Source organism: Elephas maximus, chromosome 7 (assembly GCF_024166365.1).
Source record: "Elephas maximus indicus isolate mEleMax1 chromosome 7, mEleMax1 primary haplotype, whole genome shotgun sequence".
In the NCBI taxonomy this organism is placed as follows: Eukaryota; Metazoa; Chordata; class Mammalia; order Proboscidea; family Elephantidae; genus Elephas; species Elephas maximus.
The window spans coordinates 67,351,405-67,372,306 of NC_064825.1; the positions used below are offsets into that span (position 1 = coordinate 67,351,405).

Sequence of the window (20,902 nt, forward strand, 5' to 3'; positions counted from 1 at the left end):
ATCTTTACTTTAATCTTATAAACTAAGGGTTATTATAGCCATTGAGTCCCAGGAGGTACAAATAGTTAACATGCTCAGCTGCTAACTCAAAGGTTGGAGGTTCCAGTCCACTCACAGGTGCCTTGGAAGGAAGGCCTGGCAATCTGCTTCCAAAAAATCAGCCACTGAAAACCCGTGGAACACAGTTCTGTTCTGACACATATGAGTCGCCATGAGTCAGAGTTGGCTTGATGACAAATGGTAACTGGTAAGTTTATTTGAGAAGTAATTTCAAGAAACATGAGTAAGGGATTGGGGAAGTGTGACAGGGAAGGGAAGGGAGGAAGCTAATGCAGGATATAGTAATGAGCAGGTTACTGCTGTGGGCAACTGAGGCTTAGTCCTTCCGAGGATCTCTGGAATGGAAATAGAGACATAGGACATACTCCTAAGATATCCCACCTGAAGGGCAAGAACTTTGGAGTATATATCCACCATATCTTGTCCACCTTTGGTTGAAGGTTACTTCCAGTGCTGTTAAGCCTCCAGTACTTCTGACCTACCCTGTTGGCACTTGCTACAATGAGGAAAACCAGCCTCAGGATAAAGCCAGCACAGAGGAGGGCAGAGCCAAGAGAATTGCAAAGAAAAGTAGCTGGAGCTTTTACCTCTGGACTCTTCAGTACAGGAATCTTGTTCTCTTCTATGGTAGTCAGGTCTCCTCCATTGCTTGTGGAACACACTCACTGGAAGCCTTAACTTCCACGGAAAGAGAGAGCTTCCCTCTCTGTGTATCTATACATCGGTCCTGAAGAAGAATTCTGCTTGGACCATATGCCTGTCTGTGGACCGTATGACTGAGCTATGCCCAGTCCTTAGCCAGGAGGGCAGACACTATTACCAAAATAAGAAGGAATAAGAAAACTCGCCAATTAACTCTCCCCACCCCCTCCGCCCTGCAAAAAAAAAAAAATAGCTACCACAGTCTTTTATATGATTCTTGCCTTCTTTTCTAGCTTCTTGGGTTATTTCCCTGTTTGATTCACTGCTGTTTTCCCAGCACCCAGAATAGATCATGGAACATGGTAGGTACTCAACGAACATTTACTCAATAAAGGAAGGAATTCGTTGTAGTTCCTGGCTCCACACCTCATCTCTGATTCCGTGTCTTGGGTGTCCCTCACACTCCCATCTAAATGTGACCATGATTATTCATCTTCCAGAGCTCAGCTGGAGACCCCTCCTCTATGAAGTCTTTTCTGCTCACTGCCCTCAACCCCCAGAGAACGGGCCATTCTCTTCCTGCTGCCCCCACAGCACTGTGGTAAATTCTGAGGGGCAGTATCCCAGCTTATTAATAAGGCTCAGAAGTCAGCCAGCCAGATTCACTCAGCCACGTACTGGATCCTGGGTGACCTTGGGCCAGGGACTTCACTTCTCCAAGATTCCATTTTCTCATTGCTAAGGTGTGGATGATAATAGTACTTCCCTCAAAATGTGGCTGAAAGATATAATACTCACATGAGTTTGGTGTTGGAAACTAGCCATGCCTCTGATCTCCAGGGGCTTACAGAACCATGCTTCTTACAGACGTTAGTTCTTTTCTATACCTATAACTTCAGCTCAAAATTTATTTTATTCAAAAACACTTATATATCATTTGCTATGTGCCAGACACTCTTCTATGCACTTATCTCCCTATTACTATGTTATTACAGGTGAGGAACCTACTGCACAGAGAGGTTAAGTCACTTACCCAAGGTCACACAGTTAATAAGTGGCAGATCTGAGATTCAAACCTAGGCATCTTAACTTTGGAGTCTGTGCTGTTAACTTATAGGCTATGATACCTCTTTGAGTAACCGTACTATACATATTTGTGGAATGGACATATGATGGATGGATAGACAGATGGACTTGAGTGAGTCCCCCCATGGGCTAGAACAGAGAAGAGCATTCCTCTCCTTGTCCTAGGCAGCTGCTCTGTGGAGGGTCTGGGAAAAGAAGTTGCGAGCTGCCTCCTAAAAAAAAAAAAATAAAATTTTTTTTTTTTTTTTTTTTTACAGCAGTGTGTTCTGGAATGGGCTTCAGGTATGTGTGGATAGGGTCTACCTGGACTCCAGGTGCGGCACAGCCCACCAGGAAGGTACACTGGGTTTGTGGCATGGTTTGGTCTCTCATGTCTCTCGTGTCTCTAGGCACCAAAATTATGCCCTTGGATTTCACAATTGACTTTGAGCCATATATATATGTTTATTTGGATCTGGGCTACTTAAGTGACCCCCTGTCCCGTCCTCTTCCCTTCTGCATACCTACATTTGTCTCTCTCTCTCTCTCCATTTGTTCTGGTTAGTGTCTGCCTGGACCCAGCTCTCCAGTGCTGACTTTTCCACCATTGCTGGCAACATGCACACAGTCCCAAAAGTGCTGGCTTGCCACTGAGAGTAATACTGATGTTGGCAGGTCCCAGAGAGGTGCCATTTCTTCTTCAAACTGCCTCTGGGAAATCCACTGAAAGGGGGGTAGGCCTGATGAGTTCCCAGTGACTTTAAAGCTTTTATATTCCTTGTCCATGAAAAATGGTACATTGTGAGGTGATCAGAATGATAACAGGCTACAACCAGGCCCCATGATCTTCCTTTTTACACACTCCTGAGTCTGTCTGAGGGAGGTACAAATGTTTCCTCTTCCTGGCTTAGAAGGTCCTTCTCCAAAGACAGCTCCTAAGGTGGCCTGGGGCCAATCAGCATTTTCTCATCATTTTAAAACCTCACTCACTTTGTGGAGAGACAGCCTTCCTCTTCTTTCTGAAGGACCGAGGCCTTTTGATGGCAGCTTGGGGAGGAAGCCAGTGAGAACCACACTCCCCATTTTCCCCTTCCTAGGACACCTATAAATGAAGAAGAGGTCCCTGCTCTGATTCGAGCACATAGACCCTTTTTCATTTAGCCAGGGAGTCCGAGAAAGCGACTGTTCCCTACCATTCAAACACTGTGAGAGGCACCTTGACTTCTCTGCAGAAAACCTCTGTATTGGGAATCCACTTAGCTCAACTCTGACTTTTCTTCAAGCAAATTGCTACGCTGGGAACAAAAGGAAGCCAGGCCTGACATCCTCACAGCCATCTTGGAGCACCATCAGGTGGATATCTGAAGATGACGCAGAGCACCAGCTCTCTTCCTTTCAAGGAGAGGGATGTTTGGTGTCTCTCAGCCCTATTGCTTCCAGTCTGAGGTAAAGATATTTTTAGGGGTGAATCTGGACCTTCCTCCTCTCCCTCCCTCAGATGCTAATGTGGCCATATGCATCTCCCAGACAACCTTCACAAGCACGCAGTCACCATCCCAGAAGAGTGGGCTTGGGAAGAGGTTTCTGTTAAATATAGAATACTGAGCCGTTACATAAGGAGGTTGAGTTGGCCCAGCATGCTAAGAGGTAGGAAAGGGTGTTGGAGGCCTGAAACCCACTAACGAACCCTGACAAGTACCTTCCCTTTTCTGGGTCTTCATTTACTTTTTTATTTATTTAATCTGGTACGTGAGGGACTTAGCTGATATTTGTTCTACGGTCCAAGCCTCTAACATTGCATGATCTTTTTTTTGTAGAGCTTAGTTGTATAAAGATCCAGACACTGATATAGTCCACCAGGACATCTCATGGTCACTGTTGAAAGCATATGCATTGTCCAGAGGAGGGAGAGTTGTGACATTTTGTCCCCATTCCTCCCTGCCCCCAGAGAGGTGGCCAGCAAGGGTAGTTTGTGTATGGTGGTAAGTGGCCCTGTCTGCTGGCTCACGATGACTCAAGGCTCATCTCTCCCTAAGCAGCTAGCCTCTAACAGCTCTTAGCTTGACCCACATCCAAGGAAAATCTCACCCATCAGCCCTCAGACCTACATAGCAAGGGTCTTTTTTATCTGAACCACCTACGCTAAAAGGATGGGAGATAGGGTGGGGTAGAGGAAGATGTCCTGGGAAAACATTGATAAGTTTCATTCTTTGAGCTGATAGAATGGCTATGCCACCAGCAGTGCTATCTCTGCTAAACTTGGTTGGTTCACAATGTTCCTGAAATAGTATTAAATTTGTTTTAATTTGAAGGAGGAACACTGTGCTATAGATAAGGTGATGGGAAATGTTAAATATAAAAGTAATAAAGAATCCAGCTCTCATAGCACCATGTACTTCTGATTATTCAACTGTTCTACTTGAGTTGCAAGCACACAGGAACCATATCTAGCTCACAGTAGGGTTTGTTAAATGTGTAAATGGCTCTGGCTCCATCTCCATCCCCAGTGTGGGTGCCTCAGGCTCAGGCCAGAAGCAAGTGGCTTTGTGTCTTGTGAACTCAAGCTGGGGGCAGAGGGAGCGCTTTTCCTGAAACTCCTCTCAGTCTTGGGTTTCCTATCTCACTCTGCAAATGAAGCAGGGCCAGGCTGGTAGTTTCTCCTGACCTCAACAGAATGTTTGGATGGGATAGGAATGGGAGGGTCTGGTCCCAGAGCAGCTCCTTCAGGAATAGGCCTGGGCTTTCCAGTATTCCAGGGGCATGGGCAGGGCTGGAGAGGCCCCAGCACACAGTGGTTAGGTGTGCAGATTCTGGAATCAGAGCTGGGTTCAAATCCCAGATTCTGATACTAACCATGTAACCTTGGTCAGTCTCAATCTGAGACTTAGTTTCCACAGCTGTAAATGGGAGTGATAATGAAAATACACACCTTACAGAGCCATTGTCAGGACTGAATGAGAAAACCTGTGTAGAGTGCACACTATATCAGTATCACAGGCAGAATTCCACCAGAATGGAGTGGACCCTGAGGAGTGGCTCTGAGTCTTACAAATGCACTGTTCCTGGACAGTTCATCTGCTGGAAGTTGATTGGACTCTGATGCTAAGGGAGCTGCCAGGTAGGATAATCCCTGGGAAAACCCAAAAAGCTGGAGAATAGGATGACAGGGTAAAGAACAGGGAAAAAAATAAGCCACAGGTTTGGGGGCAGGGGAGTGAACCGCTCTCTGTTTGTACTTGCCTGGAGAGGGACCGTGGTTTCCCCAGAGGGTGGTCTGGTGCTGTGGAAATTCCAGCAGCCTGGGGCCGCAGTACGTTTTCTCACTTCTCAAGCCTGCCTGTCCTACCGCTGGGTCCTCAGGCCTCTCTCAGTTCAGCTGAAAGAACTTTTATTGGTGCCGACCTTGGGCACTGGGCCCCAGAGGTGTGTAAGACATGGTTCCTGCCTTTGTGGACCCCTGTTTCACAATCACGGCTGCCAGGGCAGTCTATAACAAGGTGCTTTGCAGTATTTGCTGTTTACAAAGCTGCTTCACTAGGCCCCACACCATTCAAACTGTAATTTCTGTGAATGGCACTGTCTGGAGTCTGGAGCCAGGAGAGTATGGATAACCCAGGAAGGTGGGCAAGACAGAGGTTATGGTAGCCATTTGATAAACAAAAGAGGGTATTGAGGTCATTTGGCCAAGGTAACATAAATGGTAAGGTCCCTGTGTGGCGCAAATGGTTTGCACTCGATCGCTAACCTGAAGGTTGGCAGTTGGAACCCACCCAGCAGCACCACAGAAGAAAGGCCTGGCGATCTGTTTTGGTAAACCCTATGGAGCAGTTCTGTAACACACGGGGTCGCCATGAGTTGGAATTGACTTTAGGGCAATGCGTTTGGTTTTTTTGTTGTTCTTTGTTTAACATAAGTGGTATGCACCACTGCCCCTCTTCCCACCAGCTTTACCCTAAGTAAGACCAGTTCGCTGTAATGCAGGGCTGCCACAGAGCAAAGCAAGGAGGGAAATCCATAGGGTGTACATAGCCATTACTGGAAGTACTATGTTGCTTCGATGTCCAAAAGGGGACGCTGAGGCTTGCCTTCTAGCTGCCCAGGACAAGGAGTATGAGGCCCAGCCCTTGCTTCTCACTTGACACCAGGATACTAGCACCTGGGTTTTCAAGTCCCAGCACGACCACTCTCGCCCCCACAGAGTCCCGGACGTGCGCCGGTCAGAATGGGCGCACCTGGCCGCTCCTGCCTTCGGGGCCAAGCTGCAGCCCACGTGCGCCGGTGGCAGCCGCAGTGACAGCTAGCCGCGCGGGGGCGGGGCGGGGCGACAGCGGGGGTGGGCTCCACGCCACGCTGCCATTGGCCTCGCTACTCGGACTGGGGGTGGAGCCGCGCCCCCGGGCTTACCTGTTATTGGCCACGACGCCTATGGGGGCGGTTCCAGCACCTTCCGCGGCGCCGCGCAGCTGCAGGCGCTCCCCCAAGCAAAGCTTGCGCCGGGCGGGCTCCCTCGCTAGCAGCTCGGAAGGCGCCCGGCGGGTCCCGACCGCTTCGCCCGCGGCCCAAGAAGGAGGCAGGCGCAGACCCGAGGCCGGGCGGCCCGCGCGGCTCTCGGTAAGGCAGGGGCGGCGCGGGGCTCCGGGGTGGGCGAGAGGGCGCGGGTGGGGACCGTGCCAATCCCGGCTAGACTCTGCGCTCTACCCCGCGCCCGAGTGGGTCAGGTGCGGCCGGAGCATCTCCCGCCTCCAACCTGCCCAGCGGGGCGCCGGGCGGGCAGGTGGCGCTGCCTGGGGAGCCCGGGGCTGCCCTGACCGGTCTCTGAACCGATTAGAAAGCGGTAAGAGCCTTCCACCCTCACGCCGAACTACCCCTCACTCCGCTCTGAAGCGCTCAAACCCTGCAATTCTGAACCTAAAAAACCTCCAAACGTCAACATGGAGTGGGCGAGACGCGCCAGCAGTACCGCCTGCCACCAGGGGATAAGACCATCCCCAAACTTTGCTTCCCACCTTTTGGCCTCTGTGCCTTTCATGTCCTTTCCTCCCATCTCCCATTTCAGTTCCCCTCCCTCCTTAATAACAGGAAGTAAAGTTGGGCCAAGTGTCAGTGGCCTCGCCGGCTGCAGGCTGGGGCCGGGTCAGGAGCCCGGGCCGTGGCCGTGGCCGTGGCCGTGGCCGGAGGGGCCGCGGTGCTGTCATTTCTGCGCGGTGCGCGGGTCGGCAGTCCGAGCTCACTCCAGGCCCGGAGGCTCCCTCGCCGGGATGGAAGCGGCGCTTCCGCGGCGCCCTCCCTGCTGTTACCTGCTGGCCCTGGGAGAGGTGGGGTGTTGCCAGCAGCCTTTGCAGCCGCTGAGGCAGGTGGGGTCTACTTTAACGAAGTCTAGCCTCGCAGGCAGAGATGGCAGCCGTTTTTGCTAGATGGGGAAGACGCGTGTTGAAACCAGAGTCAATGTGTGCCTACTTACACATTTAAGGCCAGCGGCGAGTTGGCCCTCTGACATTTTCGTGCCTGGGTGCTCTGGGACCTGCGTCCTTCTGTGCGCGGCCCCTCTCATGGGGTAGTGGACCCAACAAGTCTGCCCCGTGTCTCCAGGGCGGCCCTGCCCAATGTCCTGGAGACTCTAATTCTAGAAAGATGATGCCTAACGAGGGAAGACAGATTTACTAAGTACCTACTAGGTGCCCAGTCCTGCCCTGTGGCCCTTTACAGTCGATTTCATGATTATTAAAAAAAAAAAAAAAAAAAAACCTAGTCTGTGAGTGGGGCAGTTAATGTGCTAGGCTGCTAACATGGTGGCTGGAGGTTCAAGTCCACCCAGAGGTACCTTAGAAGAAAGTCCTGGCAATCTACATGGGAAAAGCCAGCCACTGAAAGCCTTGTAGAGCACCCTTCTACTCTGGCACCTATGGGGTCGCCATGAATTGGAGTAGATTCCAGGCTCAATCGCAATTGTTGCATTTTTTTGGTTTCCAAAAACTCTAAGAGGTCAGTGTTGCCCTCCCCATTTTAGAGATGAGTAAATACACCCAGGTAGAGTAAGTGTCCAAGGTTACACAGAAGGTATTGAGCCAGGGTTTGAAGCTTAGAGCTGTTAGCTCTAAATCCAGCGCTCTTCCCGCTGGCCCATGGCTGTGGAAAGTGGTGTGCTGCTCTGAGGATGGTGGCCTCAATGTGTGCTGACTGGCCTCTGAGAGAATTTGTCCACAAGGGTGTCAGAAGATGCCTCTCTGACAAAGTACTAGAGCTGACCCAGGCCAGCCCGAAAACCCCTTGCCCACCTTGTCCTCCAGTCATGGGCGATGAATGCTGTTGGCCAGGATGTGATAGGAGGGTTGACTGCTGGTGTTTAGGTACTAGTTTTGGGAGATGCCTGCCTCCCACACTGACTTGGCCTAAACCCTGAGAGTTGGCTTCTGGGATGGTCTAGGAAGATTGTGTTAGCTGAAATAACCTCCACCTTAGGACTAAGGTGTTTTTTGTAGGGTTGGGGGGTGTTGGGGTATGCTGGTTATGGTTGTAGGGTGATTGAGATCCATGGTTTGAACATACTTCTGTGAAAATTGACATGATTATTATCCTGCTTCCTTCCATCTTCAGGCTCAGGGCTTTGGCTTCCTGCTTATCCCCCTCTTCCAAGAGAAAAATTATGACTATCCTGATGCCAACCAGTTACACTTTAGTTTAAACCAGTTTAACAACTAAGTCTGGTTTTGGCTGTGGCCATTGGAGATGCATTCCCAGGAGCTGCAGGGAGCAGCTGATTTCCTTATTCCCTCTCTGGCCATGATTGGGGTGTCTCTCTATTCTCCCTGCCACCATGTCCACACCCCCACCTGGGTTTGCCTCCTAGCCATGGCCTGTCTCCTTCACTTCCTAATATCAAAGGGTAAAGAGTCTGCCTTGATGGAGAACTTGTGGGGCAGGGGGGAGATAGGTGTAAGAAGATTTGATCTGAGCATTACTAATCTTAGAAGCCCTCCCAGGGCTAAGGAATTTTTGTTTAAAGGGCCAGGGAAGAGAATACCGTCCATCATGCTGAGGCTTTTCACTCTTTATCTTATTAGATACTTACATTAGCTCTCTGAAGAGGCAGATGGGGTTATCCCCATTTTACAGATGAAAAAACTGAGACTCAGAAAGCTTAAAACTTGCTCCGATTACACAGCTAGTGAGTGACCCAGCTAGGATCCTGGCCTCAGTCTGTGTGGGCAAAGTCCATGTGCGGTGAAGCCAACAATATGGGAAGCAGGAAAACCTTGTGGCTGTCCTCTGTACTCTGGAAACTTGGCACGTGCAGCTCCCCTGCTGGACTTACTATCCCCCACCTTATACTGAATTATTTCTCAGCATGACTTCTCACCCTACTGTGAAATGGCACTTAAAACATTCATAAACGCAGCAGTTTTTATTTTTCCGGTTCCCATAAATCCTCCTTGCTCTTTGTTCTGTATTCCTTTAGCCCTTTATACCTATGCCTGTCGGAAGCGACTCGACGGCAGTGGGTGGTCTCCAATAGGGCATCTACCATGATGTATTACAGTCCTCTATTTAAAAAAAGAAAAAATAGTGTGATGAGGCCCCATATGCTCATTATTTTGCTCCAAAAGCCACCAAGATTATGCCATCTCACAATGATTAAATTTCATCTCTCTGTTTCTTCCCCCCTCTCTTCCCCATCTCTCTTTTCTTTCCTTCCTTACCCCTTTACTCCCTTCCCCCTCCTTTCCTTTCTTTCTGAAGTATTTTAAAGCAAATGTCATGTCATTTAAAGCAAAAATCATGGCATTTCATCCCTATATAATCCAGTGTACATCTCTTTAAGAAGGACAGTGTTTTCATAACCACATTGCCGTTACTACCTCTAACAGAATTCACAGTCCATATTCAGATGCCCTTGTTAGTCTCAGAAATGACCTTTACAGTTGGTTTGTTCCAATCAGGATCCAAACAACGTCTGCATGTTACACTTTTTATGTCTCTTTTAATCTGGAGCAGCCTCCCTCACTCCCTTCCCTGCCTTTTAAGCCAGCCATTACTCTCCATCTTAAGTGTCCGTCTCCCCCACTTGACAGCGAGTCCCTTGAGACCGGAGCCCGCTTCTGTGCGATGCTGGATCCTGAAGCTGAGCACCTGTCTGGGACCTGGCGGATGCTCAGTTAGCCTCTGTTGAATTATGTCGTAGCCACTCAGGAAATGTGTTTCTAATGAGCAAATCCTGCCATGGATATGTGACTGCTGCGCGTTCGTTTAGATAAGAGGTTAAAAAAAAAAAAAAAAGACAACTTGCTCACATGCTGATGACGTTTCCTCAGCAAGCGTCAGTTTGTAAACATCCTGCAATAATCCTCGAGCTATTTGCTGCGCTCACCCTCACCACTCTGGTTCGTGGTGGGGATCCCAGACAGCCCGTTTGTGCCCTGACTAGCAACTGGGCTCCCGGGATCACATGTGGGACTGACAGAGAATGAAGTCATTTCTGTCGAAGCTTTGATTTCTAATTTATTCAGCCACAGAAATGACCACGGCACGACCCAGACGTTGGCGTTCGTTCGGGCTCTGGGAGAACTCCAGGCACTGCTCTCCCTCCCTTCTCTTACCAGGCAGCGCTGGTTCCCCCATATCTTAAAGGATGCAGGGCTTTCTCTAACCTGTGAGCTGTGGAGCTGTTCTCCAACCATTATTCATCTGCAGCTGGGGTGGGTTGTGACCGAACATGAACATTTATGACTTTTAAGTGTCTCATCTGAATTAGTTTTGAAGAGATACTATCGCTGCTGACACCTTTGTAGGTGTCCTAATGAAGACCAGAGGCCCAGGAGAGAAGGAAAACCTGTGCTTGCTTTTCTTGATAAGGCACTTAATACCTGGATTTCTTGTCGTCAAATCCCTTTAAGAGCGGTGCTGGACACTCTGATAGATGTCTTTTACTCGCCCATTAAAGAGCCCGAGCAACAGCCCCAAAAGGGTGAGGTTTTTTTTTTTTTTTAACTTAGATAGCCTTTCCACTAGGAGGAAATCTAACAAAAATTTAATGGTGTTTATCCCTGTGTGAAGGAGTCCTGGTGGTGCAGGGGTTAAGCACTCAGCTGCTAATGGAAAGATCGGTGATCTGAACCCTCCAGCCTTTCTATGGGAGAAAGACGTGGCAATCTGCTTCCATAAACCCTATGGGGCAGTTCTACTCTGTCCTATAGGGTCACCTTGAGTTGGAATCGACTCAGTGGCAATGAGTTTTTGGATCCCTGGGTGACAGTGCTAGAGTCAATTTTCTTCCTCCTTTTATCTTTGAATTTTTAGTATTTTTCCAACATTTGTATAATAAAATATTTTACATTTATAATGTTAAATTCAAGTATTTGGTTTTTTTTTTCCTCTAAAATAAAAAGGAGGACTTTCTTCAACTGATTTGGAGTGACTAGACAAAACTACACATGTGTTTGGTACAGCTATTCATGTGGATAAGGCCACAAAACTACCAGGATTTTTATATTTGGCTGGATTATTATTTTCATGTATGCACCCCATACCTCTAAAGCTTAGAAAATAAGGAAGAATGCTGGGGCTTGGGAGAGGGGAAGGTGTAAAACCCCTCACTCTCTTTCCTATTCTACCTCCTCCCTTTCCTTAGGAGGATCTCATTTCGATATCCCCCAAATGAAACCTATCTAATGTTAGACTCTTGTTTTGATTGTCTTGTTAGAGGAGGTAAAGATATTCAAGGATGCCCAAACGACACATTGTGTTAAGACCAAGGCAGGTAAATGCTGAGTAGCAAACTGCTACCCACCTGTCTTTGTGGTGCTCTGACCCCTCCCTCTACTATTTTCTGTTGTCCTTCCTACATCCTCCCAAAGGTAGAAAACATCTCTGGTCGGGGCTGATAAGTCTCCTCCTTTCTAAAGCACTGATCATCTGGTCTCAGAAAGTCTTTGCTGGCAGGAGTGATAGGTGACGTGGGCCCTCTGGTCACAAACAAACCTTCATTGCCGGGTTGCATCAACTGTGGAGTGTGATTTTGAGGTGCTTCCCTTCTCTGTTAGCTGTTGATGAAGTGTCCATTCCTGAGTTCCCAAACAAGAGGCTTTCGTGATGATCAGGTATGGTATAGTTTCTTAAATGCGTTTGCTTGGTACCTGCCCATGCATCTAAATATCACTACAGTTCATTACAAGGAACAACTGTCCTGTCTCAGTGGTGTCTGGCATGGGGTTGTGTGTGTGGATAGTGCTGGTGTTTTTGTTGTTGTCGTTATGTGCTATCGAGTCAGTTCCAACTCATAGCGACCCTATGCACGACAGAATGAAACACTGCCCGGTCCTGCGCCATTCTCAATCATTGTTATGCTTGACCTCATTGTTGTAGCCACTGTGTCAGTCCACTTCGTTGAGGGTCTTCCTCTTTTCTGCTGACCCTGTACTTTGCCAAACATGATGTCCTTCTCTAGGGACTGATCCCTCCTGACAACATGTCCAAAGTATGTAAGATGCAGTCTCGCCATCCTTGCTTCTAAGGAACATTCTGGTTGCACTTCTTCCAAGACAGATTTGTTCGTTCTTTTGGCAGTCCGTGGTATATTCAATATTCTTTGCCAACACCACAATTCAAAGGCATCAGCTCTTCATTGGTCTTCCTTATTCATTGTCCAGCTTTCATATGCATATGATGCGATTGAAAATACCATGGCTTGGGTCAGGCGCACCTTAGTCTTCAAGGTGACATCTTTGCTTATCAACACTTTAAAGAGGTCCTTTGCAGCAGATTTACTCAATGCAGTGCGTGGTTTGATTTCTTGACTGCTGCTTCCATGGCTGTTGATTGTGGATCCAAGTAAAATGAAATCCTTGACAACTTCGATCTTTTCTCCGTTTATCACGATATTGCTTATTGGTCCAGTTGTGAGGATTTTTGTTTTCTTTATGCTGAGGTGCAATCCATACTGAAGGCTGTGGTCTCTGATGTTCATTAGTAAGTGCTTTAAGTCCTCTTCACTTTCAGCAGGCAAGGTTGTATCATCTGTATAACGCAGGTTGTTAATGAGCCTTCCTCCAATCCTGATGCCCCGTTCTTCTTTATATAGTCCAGCTTCTCATATTATTTGCTCAGCATACAGATTGAATAGGTATGGTGAAAGGATACAACCCTGACACACACCTTTCCTGACTTTAAACCAATCAGTATCCCCTTGTTCTGTCTGAACAACTGGTATTTTTAGGGCGGGAATTTTAATTTCATGGGATATTGGGAGAGTATTTCTCTCCCTTTACATTTCCCTGCCTCTTCCTTGCCTCAAATCCTCACCTCTGGGTGGTTGTCCAGATAGCTTAAGACTTGCATTCCTTCCAAGGCTTGGTCAGATTTTTTCGGGGTGGGGGGGACCCAGAGGTAAGGGCAGGCCCAAGAAACAGGGATTGTATTTCCTATTGGTTTGGGACTCCAATTTTTCTCCCTCTTTGGGCAATGGAGATGGCCAGTGAAGATCCCCTTTCTGGTGACAAGAGGAGGGCAGCGAGAAGTAACACAGTAGCCACTGGTCTCTGAGCTGCCACAGCAGCAGGTTTGTGGGATGTTTGCAGGCCCAAGGTCTTGATATACCCAGTCCAGAAGCCCAGCATGTGCCGGAAATGGGTGTGGGAGTCTAGGAACACTCCATTCTGGCCTTACCACTGTGTATCAATGTGACCAAGATCTTCAAGCTTTGAGACACAGAAACCACTTCTTAGTTCTCATGACCCTGAAGGGCTGGCCTTGGTGGCCACTTATCTGAGTACCAACTGTATCTGGTAAAGATTTGCAAGATATCAGGGTTTAGCTTTTGCTGGGGGCCAGAAGTATGAGGTGTGGGAGAGGATGAAAAAGTGCCTGGAAAAAAGTCACTTGGTTCTTTTGGTCACTTAAGGAGGGCTGCTTCCTGGAGCAGAGTGTGCACAGGGTCTGTCTGGGCCTGGCAGAGTTGGGGACCCCTCTGTTGGACAACTGGGCATGCCAGGATGAACACACGGAGGGCCACAGTGTGATGTGTAGAGTTCATAGCTACTGTAAACTCAGGGGCTGACTGCTCCATGGTTCGGAGCAGCTGGGCTTTTGCACAACTTGATGCAGAGGTGATAGGAGTAGGAAGCTCCCTGCACAGAGGAGGGAGGAGTCTGATGCCAGATGAAATGGAAAACAGAATAGAGGAATAAGCATAAGGAATGCATCTTTCCAGACCCTGAGGGAGAGAATTCAGTCATTTTCTTTCCTTAGGGAATGTCTTGTGGGGCTTGCGTGGTTGGCGCCTGGGAGACTGACATTTTAGGCTCCTGATTTTCTGTGTCCATCCTCAGCCAGACTCCCAGCCATCCACCTGGAGCAGTAAGATACCCTTGTGAAGTGAAGAGGAGGCTCTGGATGAAGTCTCAGGAGTCTTCTGGACTCCAAGCTTGCCCACACTGGGGACCCCAGGAGTTCTTGTTGGTCAAGGTTTCTATCCCCAACCTGGGCGCTTGTGTGTTATCTAGGATCTGACATTTTGGGCTCTCTTAAAAACTACGCATGTACTCACTCACCCATACATACAATGTATGTATTCCATTCAATACATACACATGTGTGTGGTAAAATATCCACTCAGGACCAAAGGGAATTCAATGAAAAGTAAGTCTGTCTTCGCCTGTCCACCAGCCCTGTGTTCTCCTCCCCATCCGCAGCTACCCTGTCCAATATCTTATGGATCCTTCCAGAGATAGTCTGGGTATATCCTTGTGTCTAATTTCCCTTTGTTCCTCTTTGGGCCTGCTGGGAAGCGACCAGGATATGAGGCTGCAGGGCCTGTGGAGGTGACTAGACTCAGCAGTTATTTGGGTCAGGCCAAAACCTACCACTCCCTCCAGCCTACTTTGCTGCCTCTCCCCCTTTAAAGGAAACCCTGGTGGAGTAGTGGTTAAGAGCTACAGCCCTTTTATGTTAGATGTGTGAGTGCAGAGAGGCTGGGTGCTGAGAAGAAACCTCAGGGGCATGTTCTGGAGGCAGATGATCTAGAAGAAAACAACATGCTAAGACAGGCCTGTGTTGGAATCTTAGTTCCACCACTTACCAGCCATGTCGCCTTGTTGTTGTGTGCTGTTGAGTTGCTTCTGGCTCATAGCTCATAGAGACCTTATATAACAGAGTAAACCTGCCCCATAGAGTTTCCTAGGCTGTAATCTTTACAGGAGCAGATCACCAGGTCTTTTCTCCCACAGAGCTGCTGGGGAGTTCGAACTGCTGACCTTTTGGTTAGCAGCTGAGTGCTTAACCGCTGTGCTGCCAGGGCTCCTTCATGTCACCTTAGTCAAGTGAATTGATCTTTCTGAGCCTCAGATTTTAGTCTGTAGTTGCTGTCGATGTTAAGGGCAGTTGAGTCAATTTTCAACTCATAAGGACCTCATGTCTCATGTCTATAGGCCTGTTAGTCTTGCTTCTATAGAAACATGGTAATTACACTTATCTCAAGGGATTGACATATGAATAAAAGTAAACTATTTGTGACATGTCTTGCGTAGGTAGGCACTCAAAAAATGTCAGCTTTCCTCCATTTTTAAGGAGTGACGCATTTTCCAAATGAATGGTACTGGCATGGAATCCTCCGGTTGGCTTTCTGGAAATCCTCTAGGTGGGTTTCTGAGCTTTTATTTCCCTGCAGAAGGCAGCCAGTTCTCCCTTTTCTTCTCATTTGAGCTCTGCCCTGCTACCTCTTCCTGCTGGGGAGGAGCCGAGCTTCGTCTTCTCAGCCTCTCAGCACCGCCTCCTTCTCTCTCCCTCCTCCCCCTGTTGCTTGAGCTCTGGGTCCCCTCACACTGCTGAGTGGCCAGCGGGCAGGATGCTGCCGGCTGCAGGGCTGCGAAGAGAGAGCTCTCGGCTGTTTATGGCTGCTCTCTGGGTGTTTATGTTGCATTTCTTCAGAATCTTCCTAGCAGATGTCTGTTAATTGCTGAAGCCTCATCTTTGTCTTCAGCAAGAGAGAAGAGAAAGGCTATTTTTAAAGATCTTTAATTGGCAAGGCCGTACAATTCAGCTTAGATCGCCTCCAAGTTTAATTCTTCATTGCTATCCCTCTTTACTCATTTTGAAACCCTTCAGATGCAGGCTGAGAGACCTTATATGTCCTGATTTTAGAGCAGCACTTAAATTTAGCAGGCAGTTGTAATCCCTTAAAAAGGTAGGCCAGGGAAGTGAAGGCAACCAGCTGCCTTTTCTGGGTTGAGACAGCTGGTGTGAATGAGAATGGCATTTCGGTGCCCATGGAAACCGACACCGTCCCCCCATTCCTGCGCCTTCCTTCCACCTGCGATGGGAGAGGCCCACCCTTACATGCCACCTGCCGATTGGCTGGGAAACCTTTAGCTTACCTTTCCCTTTGGACTGGGGTGGGGCTCAGGTGAGGAACTCAAGGAGTGGAACTGGGGTAGTTTCAAATGACACTGATCTCCTGGGAGGAAGAGGTAGAGACCATGAGTCACAGGATTGTGGGTTGTCAGAGTTGAAAGGGCCATCTGGGATCATCTGCTTCTCACTCCTGCCATCTTGTTTTACCTGTGGGGAAACCGAGGCTCAGAGGCTTCACAATACTGAGCAGAAACCAGAGAGGTGATATTGCTTGCTCAAGGTCACAGAGCAAGGTCAGAGTCAAGCCTGCTCACCATCCACCATTTCCCATCATGCTGCAGTCCTGGCGATCAGTCTAACTCAGCTTTACTTGAAGTCTCCCTTCCTTGTGGAAGGAAGGAGCCTCACCCTCTCTCCCCCCTCACAGCTCTTGGCATTCTTTGAATTGAGGATGTGTACACTTGTAGTGCTGGCCAACCTTGGTCTCAAGATCTTTCCTTATCAAAGTTACTTCCCCTAGAGCCTTAAACTCCTACTACCTTTGTTTTATACCCGTGTCTCCAGAGAGAAGAGCCTTTGTTAAAAATAAAGAATTTAACTGGAAAGGACAGCATGTTGATAGAGATTAGTTTATCTCCAATTAGCTATCATCTGAAAGCTGAACCTTGAGAGAATGAGGTATGGGATGAGTCACTTGGGACTAGGTGGAGGAAGGCCTCCAGAGAGGACTCTGAATAGGTTGCTGTCGGGGAGGGTATTCACGGCCATATGGCTAAGGCCCATTGGCTGGCAGTGAGTAGCTGTTGTGCCAGGGGCACTGTGAGGAAGAAGACAAGAGAGGATCTGCTCATGTAGAGCATGGAGGGAGATGCATTAACCAAGCACCCTGATGCCTGCTCATCAGGATAAAGTATAGGATGTGCTTGGGAGAATCACACAGAGTGGGTGAACCAAGAGGGACTGCCTGGAGGAGATGGTGCTTGGTATTGAGATGGACCTTGGAAGATAGGTAGGATTTCCATGGACAGAAATGAGCAGAGGTAATAAATAGCACAAAGAGATGTGGAAAAGTGAGGGCACACCAGGGGTGCCACATGGTAGAATGTAGGGGCTGTATAGGGAAGCTGAGGCTGGGATCAGGCTGGCTCTGAGGTGTGGAGGGCCTTGAGTGCTCGGGGTGGTATAGGGAGTGGGGTATGGCTGTATCCCAGCAGGCAGTGGGAAGCCATAGTGGAGAGACGGTCAGAGCTATCCTTCAGGCAGGTCAGGCAGGGTGAGTTTGTAGGAGAGGTTGGGGCAGAGCTCTGTTAGGAGGTCTGCACTGCCCTCCACATGTTGTGGGTGCACACTGACCAGACAGCTGCTGTTTGCCTGGATCAAGGAGTGTGGTAGGGAATGAGGTAGGAGGGCAGTTAATTCAGTACTCCAAGAAAGATCTTGTCTGGCCCACAGTTGTTAACCCCACAGCTTTCTGTGTGAAGGAGGTCAACATGGGCAGCCCTTTCAGATTATAAGGCAGGCAGCTCATTTGGGAACTTCCCAGTTAGGATCTTAAAATATGAGATGTCTCTCACTTTCTGCAGCTTGTGCCACCAATTGTGCCTGCTTTGAGATTTGCTGGCTTTGTGCTCTGTGTAAAAAGCAGTAACTGCTCCACTTTTCACCACCTTGCTGCAGAACAGTCTGCTCCAGTTTCCCTTGTTATGGGATAAACCCTCCGCACTCATCATACCCCTTCCTCAAGGCCAGTTTGAGGGGAGTGGGCAGGGGAGGTGAGGGTGAGGGACTGAGCCATGGGTACCCATGGGTCAGGAGCAGGAGCTGCCTGCCTGCATGTGGGTGAAGCAGCATAGCTGGGAAGGGGCAAGGCCCTAGGCAACCCCCTTTTCCAGAGGAACAGCTTTGGTAAGCATTGTTTTCTGCAGGCGTCAAATGTTTATGGAGCATTGTTGGCCATCTCGGGAGGCTGTGGTGTTTGAAATAACACCGTGGTCCCACAGTCACCTGAATATCTCTTTCCCCTGGTCCTGCCCTGGGTTTCTGATACACAAATTGAGTTCACTTCTCCAGCTGAGGGAGAAGCCTGGGACATGTTGTGAGGCTGAGGCTGGACTTGATGATGCTGGGCAACTGGGAGGGGTTGATTGACTCCCCACCCTTTCCCCTCAGCCCTCTGGACCTCCTGGCTGCAGGAAAGTGGATAATGGCTGAGCTCAGCTTCCGTCTGCTTGAAGGTTAGCCTGGCAGGTGGGAGGCACAGCAGCCTGGTGTGCTTACACCTTTGACATTTGACCAGGGCTGTTAGCACCTGTTCTCTGCCATGTATGTCTCGGAGACACCCTTGCTCTAGGTGATGGAATAAAATTACTCCTGTAAGCAGCAAATGTTATAAGCTCAGTGCCTGTGGGAGCACTTGGGGGAGGGAGGGAGGGCACCAAAATGGCTATCTTCCCCTCTTCTTCCCTCCCTCCTTCCTCCCTTCCTTTCTTTCTTCCTTCCTTTTTTCTTTTAGTATCAGTACAACTAATATGAAATCAGGTTGGTTCATTGATTAATTGGTTATTCACTCTGTGCCAGTTGAGACACCTGGAGTGCCCTCTATTTGAAGCATGTTGTCATAGGCAAACCATGGGTTTTCAGAATCACTGTAAAATCTGGACAAGCCACTTGCTATCCCTGAGCCTTGAATTTCTCATCTGTAAAATGGGAGTGATAATACCAATGGCACAGAATGGATGTGGGTGATGTGTGTAGCACACCTGCCATGCTGCTGCCTGGCACATAGTAGGCACACAGATGGCCTCTTTCCTCACTGGCCCATTCCTGAATTAGCCCACATGAGCCTCGGAGCACAGATGTGGGCAGGGTTCATCTTTGCCTCAGGTCTCCTATCATTTCTGTTTCCTAAGTGGCCCGCGCCCTTAAGTAGTGACTGTTTACGAGAATGGCTCAGAGGTCTGTGCACTAAGGAAAAATAGGAAGCCTACTTTCATGGTGAGAAGGTATTCTCAATAAAACCTTGGAACTTCAAGGCAGAAAGAGCCTTATAATCAACCCCATTGGGTGGTTGACTTCTCTTCTGTGTTGTCCAGCCTGGGTTTGCACATTGAAAGTGACCTGTTCCATCTTCAGATGTCTTCTGTCTCCTCCCTGATGGTTCCCTATAGCTTCTAGCATTTAATTCCAATAGAGAGAAAAGCCATAGAGTCTAATCTCTCCTCTCTATGACAGCTCTTCAGATATATATATATATATATATATATTCAAAGCTTTATACTATCAGTTGTAAGATGTACCATTATTTTTTGTACCTTCAAGAAAGAAAAAGTGCTGCCAATAAGACTGTGGCACAATGCTTTATAACTCAACCTTTTTATTGTGTATTTACTGAAAGAATTTCTTTAGACTTTAGACATAAGTTTTTATATCATATCACTCTTGCAGTACATATAAAGGAAAATAAATTGGCTAAGGCAGTTCTAAAATGTTTCTCTTTTAGAATCCAACACTTCTTTTTTTTTTAATTTTTATTGTGCTTTACGTGAAAGTTTACAAATCAAATCAGTCTCTCATATAAAAATTTATATACACCTTGTTATATACCCCTAATTACTCTCCCCCTAATGAGACAGCACACTCTTTCCCTCCACTCTCTATTTTCATGTTCATTCGGCCAACTTCTGACCCCCTCTGCCCTCTCATCTCCTCTCCAGACAGGAGATGCCAACATAGTCTCATGTGTCTACTTGATCCAAGAAGCTCACTCTTCACCAGTATCATTTTCTATCCCATAGTCCAGTCCAATCCCTATCTGAAGAGTTGGCTTTGGGAATGGTTTCTGTCTTGGGCTAACAGAAGGTCTGGGGACGGTGACATCCAGGGTCCTTCCAATCTCAGTCAGACCATTAAGTCTGGTCTTTTTACTAGAATTTGAGGTCTACATCCCACTGCTCTCCTGCTCCTTCAGAGGTTCTCTGTTGTATTCCCTGTCAGGGCAGTCATCGGTTGTAGCCAGGTACCATCTAGTTCTTCTGGTCTCAGGCTGCTGTAGTCTCTGGTTTATGTGAGAATCCAACTCTTCTGAATCACTTTTGACTCAGTCATCAGTATCCACTTTTTTTTAAGCCTTATGATCTCTGGTCATCACAGGTGGTGATGTACTTCTTAGTGTCTGTTGTCTCTGGAATTTTTTCCAGCTGCGGATAACAATTCTATGAGTTTGTTGGGATTGCTTTCTTGATTTTGCCTGAAGCTGTTAATATAAAGTTTTTAGTCAATAACTAGGACTTATTTTCCTTTCTCAAACGGTCTGTATATGTTTTGGCTCCTGAAATGTTGAGGGTTGCAGTTGTCCAGATGTACCACCAGGAATAATGATCAAATTTCCACAGGTAAGGCAGTGGCAAACATGTCACAGCAGTGTTTTGGCCTAATATGATTGTTGTATATTGGCAGATTATAAGTTGCATTCTGTTTTCAGACATTTTATAATAATAATAAAGTGCATCTTCTAATCAGTGAAATACGATATTTAAAGACTACCCTTTTCCCTCCTAAATCTTCTTCTGAATTAACAACCCTGATGTGGGTTCAGGTCTTTTACCTTCCTTGTGACTCTCCTCTGAACATGCTCCAGTTTGTCCTTACCTTCTTATACAGTGAGGGCAGTGCCTGGGACAGTCTTGGTGTGGCATGGATCGCAGCAGAGGAAGGGCCCTATCGCCTCCTTAGTTTAGGACATTCTTCTCCTTTAATGCAGCCCTAGATTGTTTTGGTTGGAGATTGCGTCAGCTTT

At 47.9% G+C, this 20,902-nt stretch overlaps 1 protein-coding gene across 9 annotated transcripts in view; it reads left to right on the forward strand.

Moving 5' to 3' along the window:
* Nucleotides 1-6,249: 6,249 nt before the first annotated feature.
* The window catches only part of MICAL2 (microtubule associated monooxygenase, calponin and LIM domain containing 2), a 250,516-nt gene continuing 235,863 nt past the window's right edge, over nt 6,250-20,902 (forward strand). For all 9 annotated transcript variants that reach the window (XM_049890391.1, XM_049890393.1, XM_049890394.1 and 6 more), the window contains exon 1: nt 6,250-6,378. The gene's annotated coding sequence lies outside the window, so the exon portion shown is untranslated. The remainder of the gene's footprint in view (nt 6,379-20,902) is intronic.